This window comes from Protopterus annectens, chromosome 4.part1 (assembly GCF_019279795.1).
Source record: "Protopterus annectens isolate FY-2018-M chromosome 4.part1, PAN1.0, whole genome shotgun sequence".
Classification (NCBI taxonomy): Eukaryota; Metazoa; Chordata; order Ceratodontiformes; family Protopteridae; genus Protopterus; species Protopterus annectens.
This window is the reverse complement of record NC_056734.1, coordinates 707,664,083-707,690,561: the sequence shown is the minus strand read 5'-3', so window position 1 is coordinate 707,690,561 and position 26,479 is coordinate 707,664,083.

Below are 26,479 nucleotides of genomic sequence, written 5' to 3'. Positions count from 1 at the left end.
TGTTAAAATGCCAGGTTTTTGTGATATAAAAATGAGACTACTGTAAATCATTTCAAAACTTTTCCCACCTTTAATGTGACCTATAACCTGTACAATTCAATTGAAAAACAAATCTGTTAGGGAAAAAATATAAAAAATAAAAAACGTACAACAAGCTGGTTGCATAAGTGTGCACACCCTTAAGTTAATACTTTGTTGAAGCACCTTTTGATTTAATTACATCATTTAGTCTTCTGGGGTAGGAGTCTATCAGCTTGGCACATCTTGACCTGGCAGTATTTGCCCACACTTCCTTCCATATAGAACTATAGGTTGTATAAAATGTTTTATGAAGTCTAGGGAATCAGAAATGATGAAATTATTGTTTATTAGTTATACTAGAACCAAACTTGAGTATGGAATAGAAATATGGAAACCAAGAGTATCCATGGATGTGAAAATTTAAATTATTATGAAAGACTAACATATCTGAACTTGTACTGTGCCTCATATAGATATTCAAGAGGAGACTTTATTCAGGTACATAGGATATTTAGAGACAACTACCTGTGGGAATGTTTTGGGTTATCAAAAAGTAGAAAACCATCAGATATCCTATGTAGAAAATTTCTATAGGAATGAGAAATGTACCGGTTATTTATCTTACAGAGTAGCTTATGCATGGAATAAACTATCAAATTCCATTAAATGATGCACTAGTTTAGATATTTTAATAACAGATTAGATACTTATAATGGGAATGCCTGTTTTGGTATATTGGCAAGCTAGAAGGGAATTATTGCCCATGCTTGAAATATCTGTATGTATGTATATGTGTGTGTATGTATATATATATATATATATATATATATATATATATATATATATATATATATATATATATATATATATATATATATATATATATATATATCTATGATAAAATATGCATTTTTTCAGTTACTGCCCATAGTGGTCCTTTGGGTTTACAGAAGTATGACCTACATGCTCAGAATAAATAATTCACATATTTCATACACTAAGAAGAGCTTACCTACAAGGCTGTATAAAATATCTGCTAGAAAAAGATCTGGAAATCTTGTGGCTAATGTTACTATTACCTGCAGGTTGAGATAAACTGTATCAGACAGAACATAAACAGCAACTGCTGTAAGACACTATTATGAGTGCTTGGTCACATCAAATAAAATCATTGTTCAGACTTCTTAATCAAGATAAAACTTTTGGGTACATAAGGGAGATAAATTATAAATCCTGCTAATATATATTATGGAACATTTTATGAAATTCACATTGCTTCAGTACTTACTTTCCCAATTGGTTCACAGATAGCATGCTTTCAGTGTGTATATTCTGAACAACACTCTTCTGTCTGTTTTTTTTTTTTTTATTAATTGATATTTGATTATTGGGAAACTCTGACTGGGTAGAAACCCATTTTAGTGGAGGCCCAGGGAAAAAAGCTCCAAATTATTACAAAACATTGTAAGAACAATAATTTTACATTCCTCAAAATAAAACAAAACATCTGTAGTTTAAATAATTACAACAAACTAGTGACAATATAAAAACATCGGTTAAGAATCTGTACAAGTTATATGACAATCATTTAATATTTATAGAAACTTTAGACCATTTGTAGAGAGATTAAAGTTCAGTTAATCTAGTACAAACATGAATTGAAATACTTTCCCTTCTGAGCTGGGAATTTCTGGTCACAGGCTTATTGTGTCTGCTTATTTGAACTGTTTCTTTCCGAAATTGGTGCGCCTTGTTGTTGTAGCATAGAGCAGATTCAGCCTTGCTGAATCTAGCTTTGTTTGTATAACTTGAGCACTGACCCAGGCCATCTTTTTTTTGGAGAAGGTTCCCCTGCACCCTAGTAGCAGTAGTGTGCAGTTAGAACTTGTCTTATTGAAGCCTGCTGGAATAGGGTTCAGTTTTGAGCATTTTTCTGGTTAATCGGATAACTTGTTTAAATCAGATTGTTCATTTTCTATTGTTTTATATATATATATATATATATATATATATATATATATATATATATATATAAAAATTTTCACTTTATTCATCTGCTTTTACTGTATTTGTGTTTCTTCCTACTTTATTACTAGGGGCATTGACTACAACTCTGATATGAGATATATAACAATAAGTATCCTTTTCTGTGCATTTAAAGTGTTTTTTGATTGTATCTGCTTTATTTTCTGAAAAAAAAAAAAATATATATATATATATATATATATATATATATTCACTTTATAACCTCAAAATGCTGAAATATCGAATTTCAGTATCTCGGGACTATAAAACCGAATCCACAAAACACCGACAAACAAAAACCGCGAAATCACATAACCGAAACACCGCACACACTACACTAAACATACAACACAACACCCACATCACAACATAAACAAAAATAAACACACATACACAACTCACACCCCCCTACTTATATATACTAACTCCGAGATCGCACAAACACAACACAAAAGCTCACTCACACACGCACATTCTCCAGTCCCTCACACACACTCTGACTCCCACTCAAAACCCTTACAAAACACTCACTTACCTGACATAACATCTACATCCACACACGGCACCGCGCACCACCAAAACACAAACCCGGACATTACGTAGCACAACTTCATAACCACGAATTCGATATATATTCGACATATGTGAAATTTGCAATTATGAATGTTCGCTATTTCAAACATTCAACTTTATAGCTTTGAGATACTGAAATTCGACATTTCAGTGTTTCGATGTTATAAAGTGAACCTATATATAAATATATATATATATATATATATATATATATATATATATACTTGTTTCCCACCTTTCTAAGCTAGTATAGTCCAGTTTTCAGGTTAGTGCTGAATTTAGGGCTGTGTTACAAATCTCTGTGTTTGCCCATACCTTACTTGCATAGAAGGAAGTTTCTCTGTTCACCTATGAGAGAGGGAAGCTTTGAGCAGCCTATCTGTCCCTGGAGGAGTGGTTTAAGCCCAGAAATTAGTAGCTTATTGCACATTTTGGGCTAATTTCTATCTCTTTCATTTCCCTGCTATAAAAAATGTGGTTTTGCGAGTCGGGCAGCGCCAGTTAGGTAGGGTATAACAGCACTGCCAAAAACGCACATAAATACACGAAAACATACTCAGAGGCTCTAAATAAAAATCTGCAAAAGCAACACAGAGCTCCAAAGCAGACATCCAAGCAATCTCCACCCCCACAAACCGTGAAACACATACTTCACAAAACCAGTGTGCCACGCAATCACAGCCCTTAAGGCAAAATAACATACCCAACATACTAGTAATAGGTGACTCTATAGTCAGGCACACTGACATCCCACTCACTAGGCTGAATAAGGAGAAGGTTACTGTTAGCTGCCTGTCAGGTGCCAGGATCTGCCACATAACACAAGCACTCAGGTCACTCCAGAACAAGTACAAATATGACTCTGTCATTATCCATGTTGGTGTGAATGACCTGAGCTGGACCTCCCTGGACTACAAGAAAAGAGACATGGAAGAGCTCTCTGACCACGTAGTGCAGGCCGGTATGACCCTGACCCTGAGTAGCATCCTGCCCTCACCAAGAATGATACCACGGCATAAAGAAAAAATTATCAATTTCAACAATTGGCTAAGTTAATGGTGTCATTCAAAGGGGATCCAGTGTCTGTCCGCCTGGGATGACACACTCGACAAGCCATGCTGCTTTGCTAGAGACGGCTTGCACCTGTCACCCTTAGGCTTTCAAATACTGGCCAAGGCTCTTGCCACACCCATAGTGCCTTTTTTAGGCAAGGCTCATAAGACAAACCCACCACCATAAATAGCACAGTAACAAAAAATGAGGGCAATGCTACTCAATGCCAGAAGTCTAAACCTCTAATTGCATGCACTTGAGGCACTCCTCAGTATGGAGAAAATCGATACATGTGCAGTAACAGAAACCTAGTTTAAGGCTCCAGAGAGTGCCTCAGCACTACCAGGCTACAACTCATACCATACATTTCGGCCACAGAACCCGGACCGAAATACAAAAGGCGGGGGCGTATCCATATTCATCAAGGATACCCACACCTCCAGGTTAGTGGCACAGCACGATGCTTCAGAGATCATCCACGTGCAACTAACAATGGGAAAAACTGCAATTCAAATTGTAGCTTGCTACAGAACATGCACCATGTCCCAGGACCCCCATTCCGCTTCTCTGGAAACACTGGGAAACATAAAGGTCCTACCAAACACCCTAATATTGGGTGATTTCAATTACCCAAACATTAACTGGGAGAGCTACTCAAGTACTAACTCCCTTGCCCAACATTTCCTAGAATTTATAAACTCAAACGCCCTGGATCAACTGATCAAAACTCCCACCAGAGATGACAACATATTGGACCTAGCCATCACCAACATGGGCGACCGGTGTTCCACACTGGAGGTCAACCCCTCGCTAAATCTGACCAAAAATAAATCACTTTGGATATCCACATTCTGTCCCCACCCCCGGACAAGGAAACCACAGTGAAAAGCTTTTCAAATACAAACTTCACATTACTTAAGACCGAGGTGGAAAGTTTCAAAGCCCCCATGCTAAAGGATAACGCTGTCCAAGCTGCAAAATCCTTTACTAATGCATTTTATGGGCACCTACAAGAATGCATGGATCATGCTATCCTAAGCAAAACCAAGACTCACTCCATCAAGAAAAGGAAACCAGTCTGGTTGACCCCTGCCATAAACAAGCTATACAATAGAAAGACTAAAATCCCAAGAAGGGAAGACATTCCTGATCAGTATCAGCAAGAAACTACGATCCCTCATAAAATCATCCAAGGTGAGCTTCGAAAGAAAAATTGCCAAGGACTCCAAAGATAACCACAAGGCATTCTTTAGCTATGTCAAGAATCTAAGTGGCAATGCTCAAATCTGCTCAAAGTTAGTGCAGAATAGCACAAAATACACTGAACCGACCGATATCGCCAACATCCTGGCAGACAGGTTCAGTTCAAACTTCACCCCATCTCACCCCCAAAAGGGCCCATAACCATTCCAGAAGAATGTACAGCCCCTGAAATCACAGACACTCATGTTAAAACAGCCCTCTCCAAAGCCAAAAATACAGCATCAATGGGACCAGATGGTGTCCCAGGCTGCGTCCTACACGAGCTCAAAGATGAACTAACCCCTCACCTAAACACACTGTTCAAACTCAGTCTCTCCACAGGCTATGTATCATAGAGTGGCGCACAGCAACGGTTATTCTGCTCCACAAAGGTGGAGCCACAACAGACCCCAGGAACTATCGCCCTATAAGCCTGACTAGCTTGGTCTGCAAGGCTATGGAGCACATCATCATGGAACTCATTAACAGTGACATTGGGAACCTTCAAACATTGGACCCTACCCAGTTTGGCTTTGTTAAGGGCAGATCGTGCCTCCTGAGCCTGGTGGACTTCTTTGAGACAGTTACCAAGGCTATAGAAGAGGGAAAGGTGGTACACACAGCCTACCTAGATCTTGCAAAGGCCCTCAACACCATTCCCCATTCTGGTATTATAGACAAGCTCACCAGCTTGAACATAAACCCCTACTTCACAAGATGGGTTGCCAACTGGCTCATGGACAGAACCCACATGGTAAGAGTTGCGGGAGCTAGGTCCGACTCTAAACCGGTTACAAGTGGCGTTCCCCAGGGCTCAATCCTAGGACCCCTCCTGTTCAGCATATACTTCTCAGAGGTACAGGCAAGCACAGGAGGACTATGGCTGACCAGATCCGCAGACGACTGCAAACTAGGGGCTATAATTGACTCTCCAGCTGACATAGACATCCTCCAAAAGGGATGGATACCTGGTGTCAAAATCATGGCCTCAAGCTAAATGCCACAAAGTACATAGTCATCACCTTTGGAAAAAACAAAGTACCCACAAACTGCCACATAGGTGGTAGTCCCCTAAATATGGAAAACATAATAAGGGATCTGGGGACCCAAGTAGATAGTAATCTGTCCTTTGATAATCACATTGCCAAAGTGGTTAGAAAATCCTTCTATGTGGCCCACCTAATCACAAAAGGGTTCACATCCAGATCAAAAGAGGTCATTGTGCCCCTCTACTCATCACTCATCAGACCCATCATAGAGTACAATGCCCCATTTGGGATGTACCTTACAAGACACCTGCAACAGCTGTAAAGACCACAGAAGTACCTCACCAAGAGGATCACTGGCCTCAAACAGATGCCCTATGCAGCTCGACTGAAGAAACTCCAGCTGTACTCGGTTGCATACCGCCTGCTCAGAGGTGATTTCTGTTTGATATACAAGGCTATGTCCAACCCAGAATTGATGGACATGCTCCACCTAAAGAAAATCTTATCCCATCGTGCCACACGCTCTAGGGATCTAAACCTCACCACAACAATAAATGGGACGTGCTGGAGGGATAGATTCCTGTTCCAGAGATTTCCCATATTTTGGAACAAGATTCCAATCTACATTAGGCAGAGCTCCTCGCTAACACTCTTCAAGAGAAACCTTGATGAGTGGATGGGAAACAGAAAGTTTACCCAGGGATCACTTCAGTGGCTCTGCTGGACAGAGGCACAGGGAACTAATCTAGGGGGGGCAACGAAAGCCAACACATTCTGGCTGGGCTTACAAAATGCCTTCGGGCAGATAGCCTAGTACCTACCTATGAACCTATGAACCTAATATGAAGTGAGGGAAAACAGGCTTATGGTATATTTAGAGAGAATGTCAGGGAAGATAATTTGATAGAAGTAAGTAAAAGAGAATTTGATAGAAGTAAGGCAGTAAGTGAAGAAGGGAGAGTAAGGAGGTATAAGGAATAAAGAGGTACTTGTTCACATTTAGGGATATCCTCTTCATTATCTGTAGGTATGTGTTCTGTCTGACAGTGAGTTAGTGCATGCGTGCTGACATGGGTTGGTACCCCATTCTGTATAGGTTTTAAGGTCTTGCATCCACTAACTGCTAGAAAAGGCTCTGACTCCCTTGTGACCCTGCACCAGATTAAAGATCATGTTTAAAGTGATGAAACAGACATTTATTCTTACTTAATAAATTGTTTGCATGCAGCTTTGTGCATGTGAACACTCTTTTATGTAGAAATAAAAGGTAATTTCAAGTTAGTTTTTCCAAAAAAAAATGTAAAAAAAGCTTCCAAACACATTAATATTAATATGGCAACAGGCAGCACATATGTCCCTGTGAGGGTCATATCTAATGAGAATAGATTATCATGGTTAAATATTTGTATAACAATAATTTAATTGCTAACCTGTTTAATTAATGATTTAGCAAAAAACTTTAAAGTATTATTTTGCCAAACTGTTAAGTTGACAGGTTGGAATTTAAATAATTATTTCACAATAATTTAAATTACAATAATCTGTTCTAATAAGACCTAGTCCCTATAGTGATGTACATATCACCTGCCTGCATATTAATATTAATGACATAAATACAACTTGATAAGCTTGCATTTCCATGTTCAGAAGCTTTATTAAAAGAAAAAATTCTGAACAAGGGGTTCAAAACAAACTTTATTTTTACATAAAAGAGTGTTTGTATGCACAAGAATGATTCAAACACTTTTTTATGTAAAAACAAGTCTGCTTTGTCTTATAAATAAGTAATAAGATAATGAAAACAATGAATGAGTCATAAGAAATGTAAAGGAAAGGCTAATTTATACTCTTTATCAGCCAAAATGGATGAACAGATAGAAGAACTGATTCAGTATGTGACATCAGCAATACTTTTCAATATCAGAATTAGCATAAGGATTTAATGCTACATTAAATACCAAGACTGGTGAAAGAAGTTGGAACTGGTTTATTTATAAAGATTCTCATTCTTCTTGAATGCCATTATCCAAAATATCTTGAAACTGTACAGCTATGTGAAACTGTTACTTATATCACAACTATTGTCAAGTATTATCATTACATTTCTACTCGGAATTTCCTAAAATTAAGGGAGGGGCAAGTAAGAATGCATATCAATATTGTAGTTAATGCTCAGAAGAGTTCCTGTCATGGAGAGGAATCAAGATCTTATTTTGTATGAGGACATGATTCACAAATTTTATGGAAGAAACAGAAAGAAACTCTTCAAGAAACAAGGTGAGCATGTTTATCAGCAAAATATGTCTCCTTCTCAATACCTACCTCAAACGATGTTGCTTGACAACCTAACATAGCATTACCATTCTCTTGGGCAGAAGACAGAAAATAAGCCTGCTTCTACAGAAACCCAGTACAATGAAGCTGTAGTCCAGAAATCTAAGTGATGCCATGCCTAATGTTATTCCTAAACAAGATGTTTTGCAGCATTATCTGTGGAAAGCACATAGGTTACTAATAGACAACATTTGAGATGTGAGAGTCTGACCAAGAAACCTAATCATTGAAGTAAGAGTAGACAATTTAAACTGGTTATTCTCAAAGTCTGATACAACGCTTCCAAATATTCAAATATACCAAAATCAATGTATTTAACTATAAGTGCCATATTTGTATTCATTATATAATTTATTTTAAATAAAGTGGTATGGCATGTTAGCATGTAGTGATAAATACAGCAATTCAAACTGGAGATATCAATAAAGGGTATATTTTCCATGAGACTGTCTTCTATTCATTTAGCTGTTGTAAGCATACATCATTTACCTCAGCTCGTCAATCAGACCTTACGACAACATGTGGACTTTGCTTTCAAATCCACTCTTAGAAGTTGAGGGGCTATGATGATTACAGCTTTCTGTGGTTATTCCTTCATCAAAACGTTTGTAATATGTAGCTCCTACCATGGTTTCCTACTTGTAAGTCTAGCCTCAAGATCAATATTACAGCTTGTCCTTCCCAATGTTTGTCATCATTACTTTCCTTCTTGTCATCACATCCTAAATGCACACTGTCAACTCCATCCTCATTAAGTCGGTTTGATTCTCTCTGTTTTCTAAACTCCCCAATTCCAGATGTTGCTGCATCTTGGTTCTTCTCATGACTGACCTATTTTCAGTTCTTCTAGAAGTGTTGCTATACCCTTATGCTATTAGTGTATGCAGTTACTTCATTTCTATTTAGACACACACACACACACATACACACACACACACACACACACATATATATATATATATATATATATATATATATATACATATAAACAATCTCCAAGATCACTACACACTGGGGAAAGGACAAAAAAGGAAATCACGGCTGTACAGTGATCTCTGACAACAAGTTATTGGCTTTTGTACAGCTGGCAAAAATGCAGGTCGACATTTTGTAAATGAACCTTTTGGGATCTATCTTGTGTGCATTGACATTCACAGCATTCAATGTTCTAAACTTATCCATCTATTTAGAGAGAGAGAGAGAGAGAGAGAGAGAGAGAGAGAGAGAGGGTCCAGCCTAACATTCAGTTCCTTTTATTCCATCCACACATAAATGCAAGCACCCTTAAGATTGAAGCCTTTGAGCCTCCAATTTACTTTCCTTGATAGCTATAAATCTACACATGCACATTTATTCTGCCCATACTTAGCACAATAAATTGTCTAATTCTTTTTCTCTCCATGTCCTTCATGTACAGAACAGGTACCACTTTTGAAAAGTCCACTGTGTACCTTGCATTTCTGCAATGCTGTCCTAAATAAGATATACTCTGCTGTGTTGACTCCTCTGTTTAATGGACATATTAATGTATTTCTACACGGACAATCATATGAGATTTAGTCTTCCATTTTAACACTGCTTGATATGGTTTGCCCAGTATAACATCTGGCACAGTCTCCCCAGAGACACAGGTCTAGCCTTTGTCTTGTTTCCACAAAATACCTGAAGTAACAGAATCCTCATCGGCAGAAGGGCTTTCCTTTATTTCTGTCATTCTCTTCTGATTAATCTTGGCTACAGTTCCTGGGTTCTTCTTATTTGGCCACATCTTAAAAAGATTATTACCTCTCTTCCTTTTATAATATTAGCCATACTGTTATTATCATGCATTTAACCAACAATTGCATTGTCTGTAAAGACCATCTCCTTCTTTGACATCTCTTATATTATGCCTGTGTCATCCATTCATATTTTTCTCCTCCATTTGCTTTTTCTTCATTCAGGACACATTTAGTTTACTCAGGCCAACTAGCCAGAATGCTGGTTTGCCTTATTCAGCAGATTGAATTTGTTGTTTGTCAAATATCTGTGATATCTGACATACAGACATGAAAGAGAGGTTTGTGAGTAATAATTCCTTAAAAATTATACCAATTTCTCCAAGTTGTTACAACCACAGTACTTGTATTTATAGTTAAGGGGAGGAAATCTTAAATTCCTATAAATGGGGGGGGGGCTTAACTTAATGGTTCTGTGTGTTTCATGATTTGTTTGGTGTATGTGTGTTTGTTTATGTTTCATGAGGTATATGTCTGTCCACATTTATGGTGAACTGTTTGCTCTGAGTGCTTTCAGTGTGGTGTAGCTCCAAAAAGTGGGTTTCCAGAGGATGTTGGGAGGGTGGCCTAATGGTTAAGATTTTTTGCCTTATAAAGATAAGGTGCAGGGTTTGAGTCTCACAAGGGATAATTGGCTAGGATTAAAATGGCTCACAAGGGCAGTTAGCCTAGTTCTAATCTATGAACCTATGTGTAGACCATTAGCAAACTCATCCTGTATATTTCATTTTTCTATACATTTCCTTATGTCACCTCCACCAAGCCTTACACACACACACACAAACACACACACACACACACACACACACACACACACACACACACACACACACACACGCACAAAATCCTCTGCTGCCCATCTATTGCACTGTCAGTATTTTGTCCTACCACAAATTCATTGGTTTTTCAGTGAACTGCAGTCATTGTGTCTTGTATTTCAGGCAGTCATGTAGCTATATCTTCATACAATTCTAGTCACCTACAAACACTAAGTAAATCATGCTCTTCCTCCTCACATTTCCCTTGTCATATCATGCCACAAAGCTCCCATAATTCCCCTCACCTCTCCCCCTTCACCATCCTCATGCTTATGCATCCTCTGGGTCAATATTAGTTCACTGAAAGTTTTTTTCAGAGAACACCTAATTACCGACCCATATTCAGAAATAAATCACTTCTGCTATTTGCTGAATTTACCAGAGGCAAGGAAATGCTTGCCCTGCAGCACAAGGAGCCAACTGCTGGCTAAATCGAACCCACTCAAGTGGGGATTCTTCACCCCCCATACCCCCAATGTGGGGGGGCTGTGTCCCCACACACACACACACACACACACACACACACACACACACACACACACACACACACACACACACACACACAAACTCCAAGATCACACTACAGTGGAGAAAAGACCAAAGTTGTGTAGCTGGCCAACTACTTTTTTGCCCTTGGTAAGTTCAATGAATTTCCAGTGAATATGGGTCGATGATTAGGTGTTCACTGAAATAAACATTTGGCAAACTAATACAGCCCCACATTTGTTTCTTAAATTGTCCTGTAGCATGACAGTCCATTGTTTGATTCAGTAAGAGAATTTTAGCTCCTCACTTACCTTCTATACTGGTATGTCCCAAGAAGTTCTTTACCATACACTTCAGTGTTGTTTACCTCCCCTAAGGCTTGACTGAAGGTTGATGATCCAGCTCATGATGCTGTCTCCCCCACACACACTGATAACTCAGATGCCAGAACTACAGCTCTCTCCACACATTTCATCATATTCTTTTTATGTCAGTAATACTGTTACTCCTTAAAAGTAATCTAAAATGTCAACTTAATGTGCAGTTTAAAGAAGGTGAAGTAACCTACTTGAATTCATTAAATATATTAGGTAAATAATAATACAAAACATTAAACAAAACGTTATCTGTCATAAAGTTCTGATATGATGAAAATTAAGGTACACACTGTATGAAGAAACATGTATCAAGTTATGGTGTACCTATAGTCTATATCACATGGAGACTACAGTTTGTACTTTTAAGATAAACATGATTATCAGTCACAGACCCTTCCCTTATACTGGTCTTTTTTAAAAGCAGCATATTACTATTCCTTCACATCAACTGAAACAAGGTATAGGTATCGGCTTTGCAGTCTTGCATGAAATGTAAAATATCATTCAGAAGTTTAATTAGTCTTTATAAATATAACACACATTTATTTACACAGCAAAATATAGCAATGAACTGAAATTATTACTTTCACAACATACCTAGATCTGGTGGGTCTGCTTATATGGGGAACATCAGTTTCACTTTGTGGTCTGGAACACTCACTGGGGTCAAATGCCAGTGACTCTGACACACTGGCCTGAAGGTACTTGTGTAATCTCTCTGGTCTGTAGAAGAGTTGCTGTTCAGTACGAGGCAAGGATATCCGTGCTTTCCAAGGCTTTGAGCTCTGTGCTAAGGCTTGACCTGACAGCTGCTCATCCTGAGGGAGAAATAAAGGAAACTGCTGAAACACAAGTTATTTCCATGGCTTTCCAGTGATCTGCTGTTAGAAAATTCATTGGAGACCTTGCTTATACAGCTTGTGTTCCGAGTGTCAAAGTGGAAAGACAAACTTAGTATAGCACGTACTTTAGCTGGCAGAAGAATAAAGAGAATCATATTGCTTAGCAAGGTGAAGTACAGTCTGCATGGAAAAACGACTCAGACATATTAGAAAAAGCAATTGTTTCTAAACAGTTTAGGAAATGTAGAATGTTGAAATGTATTCCAGTACATATGTAACAATTTCATTTGTTGAGAGTTTACTTCTAGCTCTACTACAAGGCAAAATTATATTTAAAGAGAATGCTTATTCTTAAAATTTCATTTGAAATTGATATTTTTGTCAGACGAGGTCAAAGCCTTCCACATGTAGCATCATTAATTAATACAAAAATTAAAAGGTCATAGACAAAACACAGAGGTAAGACACATGACTTTGAAATTCTAAACAAGATTGTGAATTTCTGCTAATACTTGTGCAAACATAGCACATGTTGGATTACAGTATACTAAAAATGAGAGCAAAACGTTGTTAAGCTGCACTATGTAAATGATGAGACATATGGTTATACTGGTCCCCTACGAAATGCCAATTGACAAAATGCAGGGAACCACAACACCAAACACAAATGCCTAAAATAACAAAAAGGTGAAAACTCAAACAATGAGCACTTTTGCATGAGGCAAGTCTATCCTAAATTCCCATCCTTGAAGCCAGCCCCCTCCACCCCCAAACTTATGTATACCAACTCCACAGATTCATTAAAACACATACAGTAGAAGAGAGAATTCTCTCAGCATAAAGGAATCTCTGCTACTGTACAAACTAAAAAACACACCGGCAGTGATGTCCTATGGAAAAAGAATCATTAGAGGTCTGTCCGTCTGCATTTTGTGATTTAGGCACTTGATGCTTAGGGAATTTGATTTTGATTCCCTGTATATATATATATATATATATATATATATATATATATATATATATAGATAGATAGATATATATATAGATATATTTACTGTACACACACACACACACACACACACATTATGCTGGCCATTTTTTGAAGAAATACATATTAGCAACAGGCATCAAACTATAATATCTCAATTGCGTGATTATGCCTATGATTTGCATGTTAAAAATAAAAACAACACCTGCATTGCATAGACACGCCTGTTTTACAAAACAAAAGCAAAGCTTGAGTTCAAAAGTGTAAGCATCATCTCCCAATAAAATTTTGGAGTGCTGAGTAAAATGAAGTACAAAAGATAATAGTGAATCAGGCCATACAAAGCTGAGTAACTCACCATACACTGATAATGAACAGCCTACGGATTCATACCAGTACTGAATGTCAGTTATCTGACAAGTGACTGATCTGAAATGTACTGAAAGAAGTTAAGTGTCACAAAAGTGACCCATGTTACCATTTTTTTTTTTACAATTTTTGATTTTTTGATTATGATTTTTTAATAAAGAAAGGAATAATAATTAAAAACATTTGCCAAGGGCAAAAAAAACAAAAAAAAAAAAAATACCAAAAAAAAACCAAAATAGGCCATTTACAACAACGCCAGTACACCCTTACTGCCACCAATACTGGTGCAGAAGCAGGTGCTGGGCTGGCAAAGGAAGGAAGGAGGAAAGGAAGGAGGAGGAGAAGAGGGAGAAGGGAAAGAGGAAGAAGGAGAGGAAGGAGGGAGTGTGGTTGTGGTAGTAAAGGTAGGAATTTTTGAATTTTGCAGTATGACTGGGTATAGGAGAGCTAGCGATACAAGTGATACAGGGGTAAACCTACAATTCTTCCATCCACTCATCAAGATTCCTCTTGAAGAGAGTCAATGAGGGACTCTGCCTAACCTGGACTGGGATTTTATTCCAGAGTGAAGGGAGCCTCTGGGTTATGAATCTGTCCCTCCAGCATGTCCTATTTATTTCAGTGCTGAGGTTCTAGTCTCTTGAGCGCATAGCTCGATGGGATTTGGATGTTCTGAGGTGCAGCATGTCCATTAATTCTGGGTTGGACATGGCTTTATACATCAGGCACAGATCGCCTCTGAGCAGGCGGTATGCCACTGAGTAGAGCTGGAGTTTCTTTCACTGGGCAGCATATGGCATCTGTTTGAGCCCTTTGATCCTCTTGGTGAGGTACTTTTGGGGTCCTTCAAGTTGCTGCAGGTGTCTGGTAAGGTACATCCCAAAAGGGGCATTATACTCAATTATGGGCCTGATGAGGGATGAGTAAAGAGGCACGATGACCTCCCCTGATCTAGATGTGAATCCTTTCATGATTAGGTGGGCTATATAAAATGTTTTTCTAACCACTTTGGCCACAAAGTTTTCAAATGAAAGATTGCTATCAACTTGGGTCCCCAGGTCCCTAATTACTTCTTCCGTACTTAATGGATTACCACCTATGTGGTAATTTGTGGGCACTTTGTTTTTGCCAAAGGGGATGACTATACACTTTTTGGCATTTAGCTTGAGGCTATACACTTTTTGGCATTTAGCTTGTGATTATCCTTAGTGTCCTGTGCAATTTTTCTCTCGAAGCTGGCCTTAGACAATTTTATGAGTGCCCGTAGTTTTTTTCTAATACTGATCAGAGATGCCTTCCCTTTTTGGGATTTTGCTCTATCATGTAGTAGCTTCTTCCTTCTATTGTATAGTTTGTTTATGGCTGGGGTCCACCAGACAGGACGCCTGCCTTTGGAGGATTGGGTCTTGGTTTTATTTGGGATTGCATGATCCATGCATTCCTGAAGGTGTTCATAGAATGCGTTTATAAAGGATTCTGAGGTCTGGGCCATATTTTCCACAGGCCTGGGGGCTTTGAAGGATTCCACCTCAGTTTTGAGGAGTGTGAAATTTGCTTTAGAGAAGTTTTTCACTGTGTTTTTTTGGGCAGGGGGTGGGGTCGGGATGTGAATATCCAGTGAGATTAGCTTATGGTCTGATCTTACCAGTGAGGGATACACTTCTGGTCTGGAGCATAGAGCCCCCATGTTGGTGATGATCAGGTCCAGTATGTTTTCCCCTCTTGAGGGAGTGGTAACAAGTTGTTCCATAGCATTTGAGTTTATAAATTCTAGGAACCTTTGGGCTAGGGTGTTGGAGCTAGAGTAATGCTCCCAGTCTATGTTTGGGTAGTTGAAGTCACCCAATATAATGGTGTTTGGAGAGACCTTCATATTTTCCAGTGTTCTCTGGAAGGCTGAGTGGGGTTCCTGGGTTTGGGAGGGTGGTCTGTAGCAGGCTATAAACTGGAAGGCAGTTCTACCCACTTTTAGTTGCACATGGATAGTCTCTGATGCTTCGTGCTGTGCCACCAACCTGGAGGTGTGGGTATCTTTGACGAATATTGATACTCCCTCCTTTTGTGGTTTGGTCCAAGTTTTGGGGCCGAAAAGCATGGTATGAGGTATAACCTGGTAGTGTTGGGGTGCTCTCGGGAGCCTTGAACCAGGTTTCTGTTACTGCACAGATATCGATGTTCTCCATGCTAAGGAGAGTTTCAGTGTGCATCTTGAGGTTTAGACTTCTGGCGTTGAGTAGCATTACTCTTAGTTTCTTATCCCTTGTGATACCTATGGAGGTGGGTTTGTCTTTTGAGCCTTGCCTAAAAAAGGCACTATGGGGTGGCAAGAGCCTTTGCCAATATCCGAAAGCCCAGGGGTGACAGGTGCAAGCCGTCCCTAGCGAACTGGATAATGGGGTAGGGGTTATCCTGAAGGAACAGTATGCCAAGAATGTTTTGGAGGTGAAAAGAGTGTCAGATAGAGTGATGTTTATGAAGCTGGAAATTGATGTTGTAATGATGAATGTTGTTAGTGCATATGGCCCGCAAGTTGGGTGTGCGATAGATGAGAAAGAAACATTTTGGAGTGAGATGGATGAAGTGGTGGTAACTGTACCCGAGGGTGAGAGAGTGATGATTGTAGCAGATTGCAATGGGCATGTTGATGAAGAGAACAGAGGGGGTGAGGAAGTGATGGGTAGGTATGGTGTTAAGGAAAGGAATGCAGAAGGTCAGATGGTAGTGGATTTTGCAAAAAGATGGCCATGGCTGTGGTGAATATGTATTTTAACAAGAGGGAAGAGCATAGGGTGACATACAAGAGTAGATGGCTGGGCAGTCAAGTGTTCCGGATTGTGCGTAATGCTCTGCATTTGTGTTTAATTAAGCCCACTGTTCCACTGTTCCAAATTGTGCAGCCATTGCTCTGCTTAAGCACTTTCTTATACAACTACAGGTAAAACGAGTTTACTGGTTAAGCGCTTTTGTCTGTGTAATTTTACAGACGAAAGTGCTTAACCAATAAACTTCTTTTATTACTTCATCCAGCAGAGATTAGCTGCACTTGAAACGTTCATTAGTCTTATCAAAAAAATACAAAGATAGTAAGAATGCTGTTACAGCAGGTAGACAGTAGATTCAAGAATAGTGAGAGAACTCAAGAATACTTATGACAGTGAGAGAGTTCAAGTCCAATCGAGCAGCATATAACCTGATTAGGACTGAGACACAGTGTAGGAAACTACGCAAAGTGAATGGCTAACTTACTTGCCATCAGACTTTATGCTTATGCATGGGGTAGTCACAACAATATTATGATTGCTGGTAGTGTCAATTTGTCAGAAAAGTTTTTGCAATAAATGTTTCACTTCCATTCATTAGGGAATCTGTTCAAGATACATTGGGGGTAAAGGGCTGCTGACCTACAAGGGCTTTGCAGTTAGGAGTACATGCACTACATTCTCTGCAGACAGAATTACAAATGCCGATTACTTTATCCCAGCATTGGTATACAGATGCCAAAAGACAGACTGTCATTCAATTCTTTCTCTACTTTTAAACATTTCTGCTAATCCTTCCTGTCTAATGTGTATAGTTTTACTCTGTGCAACAAAGTACGTATGAGCATTTAGTTTTGCTGTTTTATTCACAGGTGTATAATTTGTTCTGTTAACCACTAGAATTTGCTAGCCATATTGAGCCTTTAAGACTGTGATCTAGCAATGGGTACCATCCACCAGAAAAAAAAAACTAAAGGTCATCAGTAAATTATTTCCTGCTACAGGTCATCTGACCAGTGGGGCTATATGGAGAAATAAATCACTTCAATTGTATTATCGAAAACCTTTTCCTTCCTCTGACATTTCTTCCACAAATGCAAATCAGACACACCTTTATTAAGCTGGAGCATTAGCTAACAGCCTAGGTTATATAAGTGAAGTCTGTTTTAAATATGCTAAGTAAGTATTCTGTCACAGCTATGCTACTTTCCACAGTATTTCAAACTACAGTAAAAAGGATTCATATAGTACTCTAGCATATCTTTTAACAGCCATTATTATTCACGATTCTTGTGCTTTTGTGTCTGTGATCAGTCCAATTAATGGTTTTACTGTTCTCCAGAAGTATTTGGGAGAAGATGACTGCCTATTTTCTTTTATGTAGATGAGCTTAGCAGAATTAATTGCAGTTCTGTTTTTTCCTGAGACCGAGGAACATTAGGTGCAAGGTTTCATTGCATTTTCCATTGTCTCCATGCCCCGCCTTTGTTCCATAAATGTTAGTCTCATTTGCGGATCGATCTGCTGAGTCTGTCTGCTGTCAAATTGGATTTTCCCAGGATGTGCATTGCTATCAGAAAGTGTTGGGAAGAGGTCACCTACTGCCATTCTCTCAGGGCCTCCTGACAAAAGAGATAAGACCTGGTTCCTCCTTGTTTGTTTATGTACCACATAGACAAAGTGTACATGACTTTTACTTGCATGGAGTTCTGGAAAGTACAGAGGGCTGTCAGCACAAAATAGTAGAAAGAAGACAGTATTTTAAAGGTGGCATTCACATTCACATATATTTTAGTTGAAAGGCCATGGCTATGGTAATGGTACACTTTTCGCGCAGTGAGAAAATAGGGTGTTCCACATTTTAACGGTTTGTCACACATTGCAGTGGTCTGTGTTCCACGTTGGCCTCTTAGCAGGTTGAGACCTGTGGTGGAGGGAGATGCACATGGGTGGATTATATCCTATGCAGGAGGGCCAGTTTGAAGGAGACTGGAGACTGTAAAGTGGTGACAGGAAAGTGTAGCTAGGCAGCATAGAATGGTGGTCTGTAGAATGACGTTGGTGATCAAGAAGAGGAGGAGGAGTGTGAGGGCAGCACCAAGGATCAAATGGTGGAAATTGAAAAATGGTAATTGTGAGGTGAGGTTCAGAGAAGAGTTAAGACGGGCACTGGGTGGCAGTGAAGAGTGAACGAACAGCTGGGTAACTATAGCAGAGCTAGTAAGGGAGACTGCTAGAAAGGTGCGACATCTGGACAGAGGAAGGAGGACAAGGAGACCTGGTGGTGGAATGAGGAAGTACAGGAGAGTATACAGAGGAAGAGGCTGGTGAAGAAGAAGTGGGATTGTCAAAGAGATGAAGAAAGTAGACATGAGTATAAGGAGATGAGGCGCATGATAAAGAGAGAGGTGGCAAAGAATAAGGATAAGGCATATGAAGAGTTGTATGAAAGGATGGACACTAAGGAGGGAGAAAAGGACCTGTACCAATTGGCTAGACAGAGGGACCGAGCTAGGAAAGATGTGCAGCAGGTAAGGGTGATAAAGGATAATGAGGGAAACGTACTCACAAGCGAGGAGAATGTGTTGAACAAATGGAAAGAGTACTTTGAGGGGCTAATGAATGAAGAGAATGAGAGAGAGAGAAGGTTGGATGATGTGGGGATAGTGAATCAGGAAGTGCAACAGATTAGCAAGGAGGAAGTAAGGATAGCAATGAAGAGGATGAAGAATGGAAAGGCTGTTGGTCCAGATGACATACCTGTGGAAGCTTGGAGGTGTTTAGGGGAAATGACAGTGGAATTTTTACCCAGATTATTTAATGAAATCTTGGAAAGTGAGAGGATGCCTGAGGAGTGGAGAACAAGTGTTTTGGTACTGATTTTTAAGAATAAGGGTGATGTGCAGAGCTGTAGTAACTACAGGTCTATGTTAAATGTTTGAGCATCCAAAATGTCAAACATTACATGGTCGAGACCAAATGTTCGACATTTGGATGTTTGAACATAAAAAAAAGAAAACACAGAAAAAAACACTTTAACAGTGTAGGCAGGGGGGGCAAGCCCCCATGCACCCCCCACACCCCCCCCTACTTAAATATACCAACTCCGAGACTACACTTCAGTGCAGAAAAAGGAAATTCTCTCTATCTTCACTGTACAGTGCCATTGAAAGTCTGTCTTCGAGCACTCAACATTTTGAATGTTTGGTCTCGACCATGTAACGTTCGAAATTTTGAGCGTTCCAAGATTTGACAGGTATCCTAACTACAGAGGGATAAAATTGATCAGTCACAGCATGAAATTATGAGAAGGGTAGTAGAATCTAGGGTAAGAAGGGAGGTGATGATTAGTGATCAGCAGTATGGTTTCATGCCAGGAAAGAGCACTACAGATGTGATGTTTGCTCTGAGAGTCCAGAGAAGGTCAGAAGGAGTTGCATTGTGTCTTTGTGGACTTAGAGAAAGCATATGACAGGGTGCCTAGAGAGGAGTTGTGGTACTGTATGAGGAAGTCCGGAGTGGCAGAGAAGTATGTAAGAGTGGTACAGGATATGTACAAGGGTAGTGTGACAGTGGTGAGATCTGCAGTGGTTGTGACAGATGCGTTTAAGGTGGAGGTGGGATTACATCAAGGAACAGCTCTGAGCCCTTTATTATTTGCAGTGGTGATGGACAGGTTGACAGACAAGATCAGACAGGAGTCCCCGTGGACTATGATGCTTGCAGATGACATTGTGATATGTAGTGAGAGTAGGGACCAGGTTGAAGAGACCCTGGAGAGGTGGAGATATGCTCTAGAGAGGAGAGGAATGAAGGTCAGCAGGACTAGGACAGAATATATGTGTGTGAATGAAAGGGAGGATAGAGTAATGGTGAGGATGCAGGGAGTAGAGGTGGCGAAGTTGGATGAGTTTAAATACTTGGGATCAACAGTTCAGAGTAATGGTGAGTGTGGAAGAGAGGTGAAGAAGAGAGTACAGGCAGGATGGAGTGGGTGGAGAAGAGTATCAGGAGTGAATTGTGACAGACGAGTGCCAGTAAGAGTGAAAGGGAAGGTATACAAGAGGGTAATGAGACCAACTATGTTTTATGGGTTGGAGACAGTGGCACTGACAAAAAGGCAGGAGTCAGAGCTGGATGTGGCAGAGTTAAAGATATTAAGATTTGCACTGGGTGTGATGAGGTTAGACAGGATTAGGAATAAGTATATTAGAGGGTCAGCCCAGGTTGGACGTTTGGAGACAAAGCCAGAGAGGCGAGATTGTGTTGGTTAGGACGTGTGCTGAGGAGGGATGTTGGGTATATTGGGAAAAGGATGCTAAAGATGAAGCTGCCTGGTAACAGGAAAAGAGGAAGGCCTAAGATAAGGTTTATGGATGTGGTGAGAGAGGACATGCAGGTGGTTGGTGTGACAGAGCAAGATGCAGAGGACAGGAAGAAATGGAAACAGATGATCCGCTGTGGCGACCCCTAATTGGGACAGCCGAAAGAAAAAAAAAGAAGAAGTTACAGACCAGATACTCTCTCTCATTGCACATACTTTGGTGGTTCTGGGGTGCAAAGTCCTACCCATTCCTTATTCAAATATTACCAAGCATCCCCAGCATACCTCTCAACTGTACAGATATTCACAGACTGTCCAGATGTTTGCCTCATATTTTCATTCAATTCTGCATAAAATTTGTGTTTTTATGATAAATAATTGAGGGTTGAAGTCACTAAATAATGACAGACATTTGAATTTTAGATTTCAAATTCTTCAGAAAATGCATGCTAATACAAAACCTGTTATTCTAGCAACTTTGTAAGTTTATAAGAGCAATAATTAAAATCTGTCACTGATTTTGGGCATCTGTCCTTCCATTATTTTTGGCTTTGCCCAGATTACTTGCACTAACAGGTATGATCCCCAAACACATTAGGAAGACATTTAAGGGATGTTTTTCCTTTGACATTTAATGTGTTTGAGATCTTAACAGTTGTTATCTCCATTATGTACATTGCACTGATATTATTAAAACAATATGTACAAGGGCAGTAGTTTCACTATCAGGTGAAACCTCTCTCAGGTGCTTTCATTCTGACTGTACTCTCATGATATGTTGTGCTCAGATGTGAAAATGGGGTTACGGTCTTCTTAAATATAGACAATGTTACATATATGCAGCACTTACGTACCTGAGCAATAATCCATAGCAGAAGTGAGTTATAAAAGGAGAGGACAACTAGCAGTTTAATAACATTAAGGTTAGGATTTGTTGACAGCCTAAACGTGTAGTCCTGGGTTGGATTCTCCTAAGTTTCAACTTGCAGGCTGTGTGATTTTATACGTCACTTCACCAAGAAGTGCTCTTGGTCACGTTTGATAATAGGCACTTGTACTTAGTGGTATCAAATGAATAAAATAAAAAAATAAATAAACACTGGAATTCTATCATGATTGGAATAGCTTCTGATCTGGTGTGTTGGTGGTGGTGGTCTTCTTCTTGGTTGATAATGCAGAAGTGTACTAAGGTAAATGTCCTGCTGCCAATCAAATTTTTTAAATTTTTAGTAAGCTGCCATTTCTGCTGAATACTTTCACATATTTATAAGATAAACTGGTTGCTGCAGTTGGGTTTGTTTTTGATATTTATAAGCTACATGAAAGGGTCATCTATGGTCAGTGTTATGGTACAGGTGGAAAATCTTGTATACCGTATATACTTCAAGAAGCATTTAACCATACCTTTGACTTCTATAAAAGTAAACACTGTAAAAGTCTTTGTGTGCATGTAATGTGCAAGAGTAGACATATTTTAGCATTAAAATCTGAATGCAGCGTGTCATAATAAAGGCATGTCTTAATTTTATAATGGTTATAATGTAAACTAAGTGCATATATCAGTCAGTTGACTGATGAACATATTAACATTATAAAACAAAATAGCTATTGCATGGGGCATGGAGGATTATATAATTAAGATCTCCTCCACCTCCTCTTGCTACCAAAATCAGTACTCACATGCCACTGGCACCAGACCTGATCATAGCATATCCATAAATATAAGAAGCTGATATTTTAGAAGAGCATGTGCTTCGTCCTTGCCTCTGTAATACTTTTTGTGCTTTTATTTAACATTATCTGCATTCAGCATATCAGTATACTGTTATGCTACTTTACCACAGAACTACTAATGCTACAACAAGCTACTTATGCCTACCTTACTATTGTAGCTTGGAGAAACATTAGCTACTAGTTTCACCTTAAATTTCAGTTGAAGGGACTTTTTTTGTTGTTTTTTTTTTTTTTTTTTGCTAAATTACTTCTGAACATATCATTTTGAATTATGTACATAAACTTTGATTTTGGACATTCAATAAATGACTTACTTGCAAAATTAACCATCTGGTAAACGTATATAATGGCAAAAGGTGAAATATCACCTTTGTATAAAAGTCTGATAAAAAAAGAAAAAATATACTGTATATAAATCTAAATGTAAAGCTTTAGAAGAAATAAGAACATTCTGTACTGCTGTTAAATTTGAAAATAATGATTCCATCATTGTTGTTTACATAGCCGGAAACAAATACCCTTACAAAATGAACTGTATGATCAGGCTATGACCAATGAGTTAGTGTTTCAGTTCTCATTAATTATTCTATTAAAGAAGGAACAACGCTCACAGTTTGGAAGAAGTTGTTGTTCTTCTACATTAAGGAGTTCTAATGCAATAAAGAATTAACAAACTATTTCTCTCTTGTCTCCCCTCTCCAAGATCTTAGAAACTTGTGTTCATGTTCAGCACCTTCTAAGCCAGTTCAACAATAACATTATTTCTAGCAGACACCACAGTTTCAGTCATGAACAAAGGAGTAATATTAAACTACCTCATGTTGTGGAACATGTTAAGAACTTGTCAGGATTTCTTGATCTATGTATCCCAAACATCTTATGCTGTTAATCATAATGGACTCAAGTGTTTCTAGGTGCTTTACCCGCTATAGATTTCAGTCCAACAAACAGGACAATATGACATTTCTGCTACCCCAAAGATCAGTTCTTGACCTACCCTTTCTTCTCTTCTTTATAAATGATATGGTGCCTCAATGAACTGATATCAAGGTAGTATTACAGGATGACAATACCATCATCCAGCTGGTTGGTGATGCACTGTCTTTGGTAAAATCAGAAATTTTACAATAAAGTTCAAACATTGTTATCCTCTGACTGCTTTCACCTTAATATCAACCAATCATATTTTTCTCTGTGAAAAACTTGAGATCAGACTATACTAATCCAAATACCCCCTCTGACAACACTTTAATGTTAAAGTCTCTTGACACTGGAGCTGTTTGGTATACCCTACATCAACTTTATTACAAGCTGAGATAAGTACAAACTTGCAGTGTTATAAGATAGTACTGAATTTTATTTTTTCTGTTTATTGTTTCATTGAATATTGTGTTAAAATAGTACTGCATTTATCTGCCTGTTTATTTGTTTACTGAAAATTAGAAGCTGTCTCTCTGTCTCTCCCTGTCTGCAGTTAGTTTATTCATCTCACTTCATTGTTATTCGGTGTAGAAGTCTTAGCCTAGAGGGCTTATCTGTGCCTTAAAGTCTTAGACCCTTATCTCTGAAATTATTTCTGCTGAATAGTTGCATACTGGAGCTGTTTGGTATACCCTACATCAACTTTATTACAAGCTGAGATAAGTACAAACTTGCAGTGTTATAAGATAGTACTGAATTTTATTTTTTCTGTTTCATTGAATATGTTAAAATAGTACTGCATTTATCTGTCTATTTATTTGTTTACTGAAAATTGGAAGCTGTCTCTCTGTCTCTCCCTGTCTGCAGTTAGTTTTCCTCACCCACCCTACCTGTTCTTGTTGTGATATTAATCTTGGTGGCTTTGAAATTGACTGCCCCTCCTGTAAATTTGTGTTTGAACACTCCTCCTGGGCCCATCTCATTTGCTCACTCAACCGAGTACAGTGAGATCATATTTTGATTTCAGACATTCCTACCATTCCCATCTGTTCAGCCCTATCCCAGCTCTATCCTAGTCTACTCTCATTAGCTTATCCTGCCTAATACAGAGAGAACATTTGAGTAGGCATACCCGCTTAGACTCTGAACTTGTCTGATTGTAGACTGCTGGAACAGGGCTCAGTTCTAAGGTTTTTTACATGTCAATTTGGAAATGTGTTCAAATCAGTTTGCTTGTTTTTTATAGTTATATATATATATATATATATATATATATATATATATATATATATATATATATATATATATATATATATATAAAAACAATTTGCACTTTATCTGCTTTTACTGTATTTGTGTTTCTTCCTACTTTATTACCTTATTTTGCTTTTGCCTCTTCTTAAAAGTACTCAATTATGTTTATTCTGCTGCATTTATTACTGCTTGGTAGTAGCCCAATTAAATTGTAACTGTTATTCTAAGTCTTTTGGTTATTGCACTTGGGCTTCAGACAAGTTGTTTTACATTAAGGTTTGTGGTCTGCACTGTTGTGGCAGGACAGGTAGATTACATACTTCTAAATTGTGAATTGCTCATTGAAGGCTCAGTGTCTGTTATTCTAAAAGTGTATTAGTTCTGGTTTAAGCACTTGGGCTCCAGGCCAGTTATTTTACATTAAGAAGGTTTGTGGTCTGCACTCTTGTGGGAGGAGAGGCTAGATTCTACCCTTCTGAGCTGGGAATTTCTGGTTAAAGGCTTACTGTACCTGCTCATTTGAACTGTTTATTCTGATATTGGTGTACCTTGTCTGCTGTAGCATAAACTAGATTCAGGCTTGCTGAATCTAGCTTTGTTTGTATAACTTGAGCACTAATTCAGGCCATCTTTTTTGGAGAAGGTTCCCCTGCACCCTTGCGGCAGGAGTGTGCAGTTAGAACTTGTCAAATTGAAGACTGCTGGAACAGGGCTCAGTTTTGAGTTTTACTGGTTAATTGGGTAATATGTTTAAATCAGTTTGCTCATTTTCTATTGTTATATATATAAAAATAAATTGCACTTTATTCATCTGCTTTTACTGTAATTATGTTTCTTCCCACTTTATTACTTTTTTTGCTTGTGCTTCTTCTTAAAAGTACTCAGTTGTATTATTCTGCTGCAGTTATTACTACTTGGTAGTAGCCTGATTAAATTGTAACTGTTATTCTAAGCCTTTTGGTTTAAGCACTTGGGCTTCAAACCAGTTGTTTTACATTAAGAAGGTTTGTGGACTGTATTGTTGTAGCAGGACAGGTAGCTTACATCCTTCTAAGTTGGGAATTGCTGATTGAAGGCTCAGTGTCTGTTATTCTAAAAGCGCATTAGTTCTGGTTTAAGCACTTTGGCTCCAGGCCAGTTATTTTCATTAAGAAGGTTTGTAGTCTGCACTCTTGTGGGAGGAGAGGCTAGATTCTACCCTTCTGAGCTGGGAATTTCTGGTTAAAGGCTTATTGTGCCTGCTTATTTGATCTGTTTCCTTCTGAAATTTGTATGCCTTGTTTGCTGTAGCCCAGAAGTTAGTAGTTTACTGGCCATTTTGGACTAATTTCTATCTCTTTCATTTCAGACAAACTTTCAACTTAAGCGCTCAAGCCATTCATTTCACAGCCCAGTACTTGCTCAAAACGCATAGCAAGCACTAATTAACCCTAGCACTAGACCCCCTATACTTTCCAGAAGGACAAGACTCTCTATTTGTCCCTACAAGCTAATCAGTAAAACAGCTCACTTTACCTATTCAGGCATGTCCAAAGAGTAGTTTCAGGTGTACTGTCCAGTCCAACTGGTGAATCTGGGCATTTTGAGGCAAT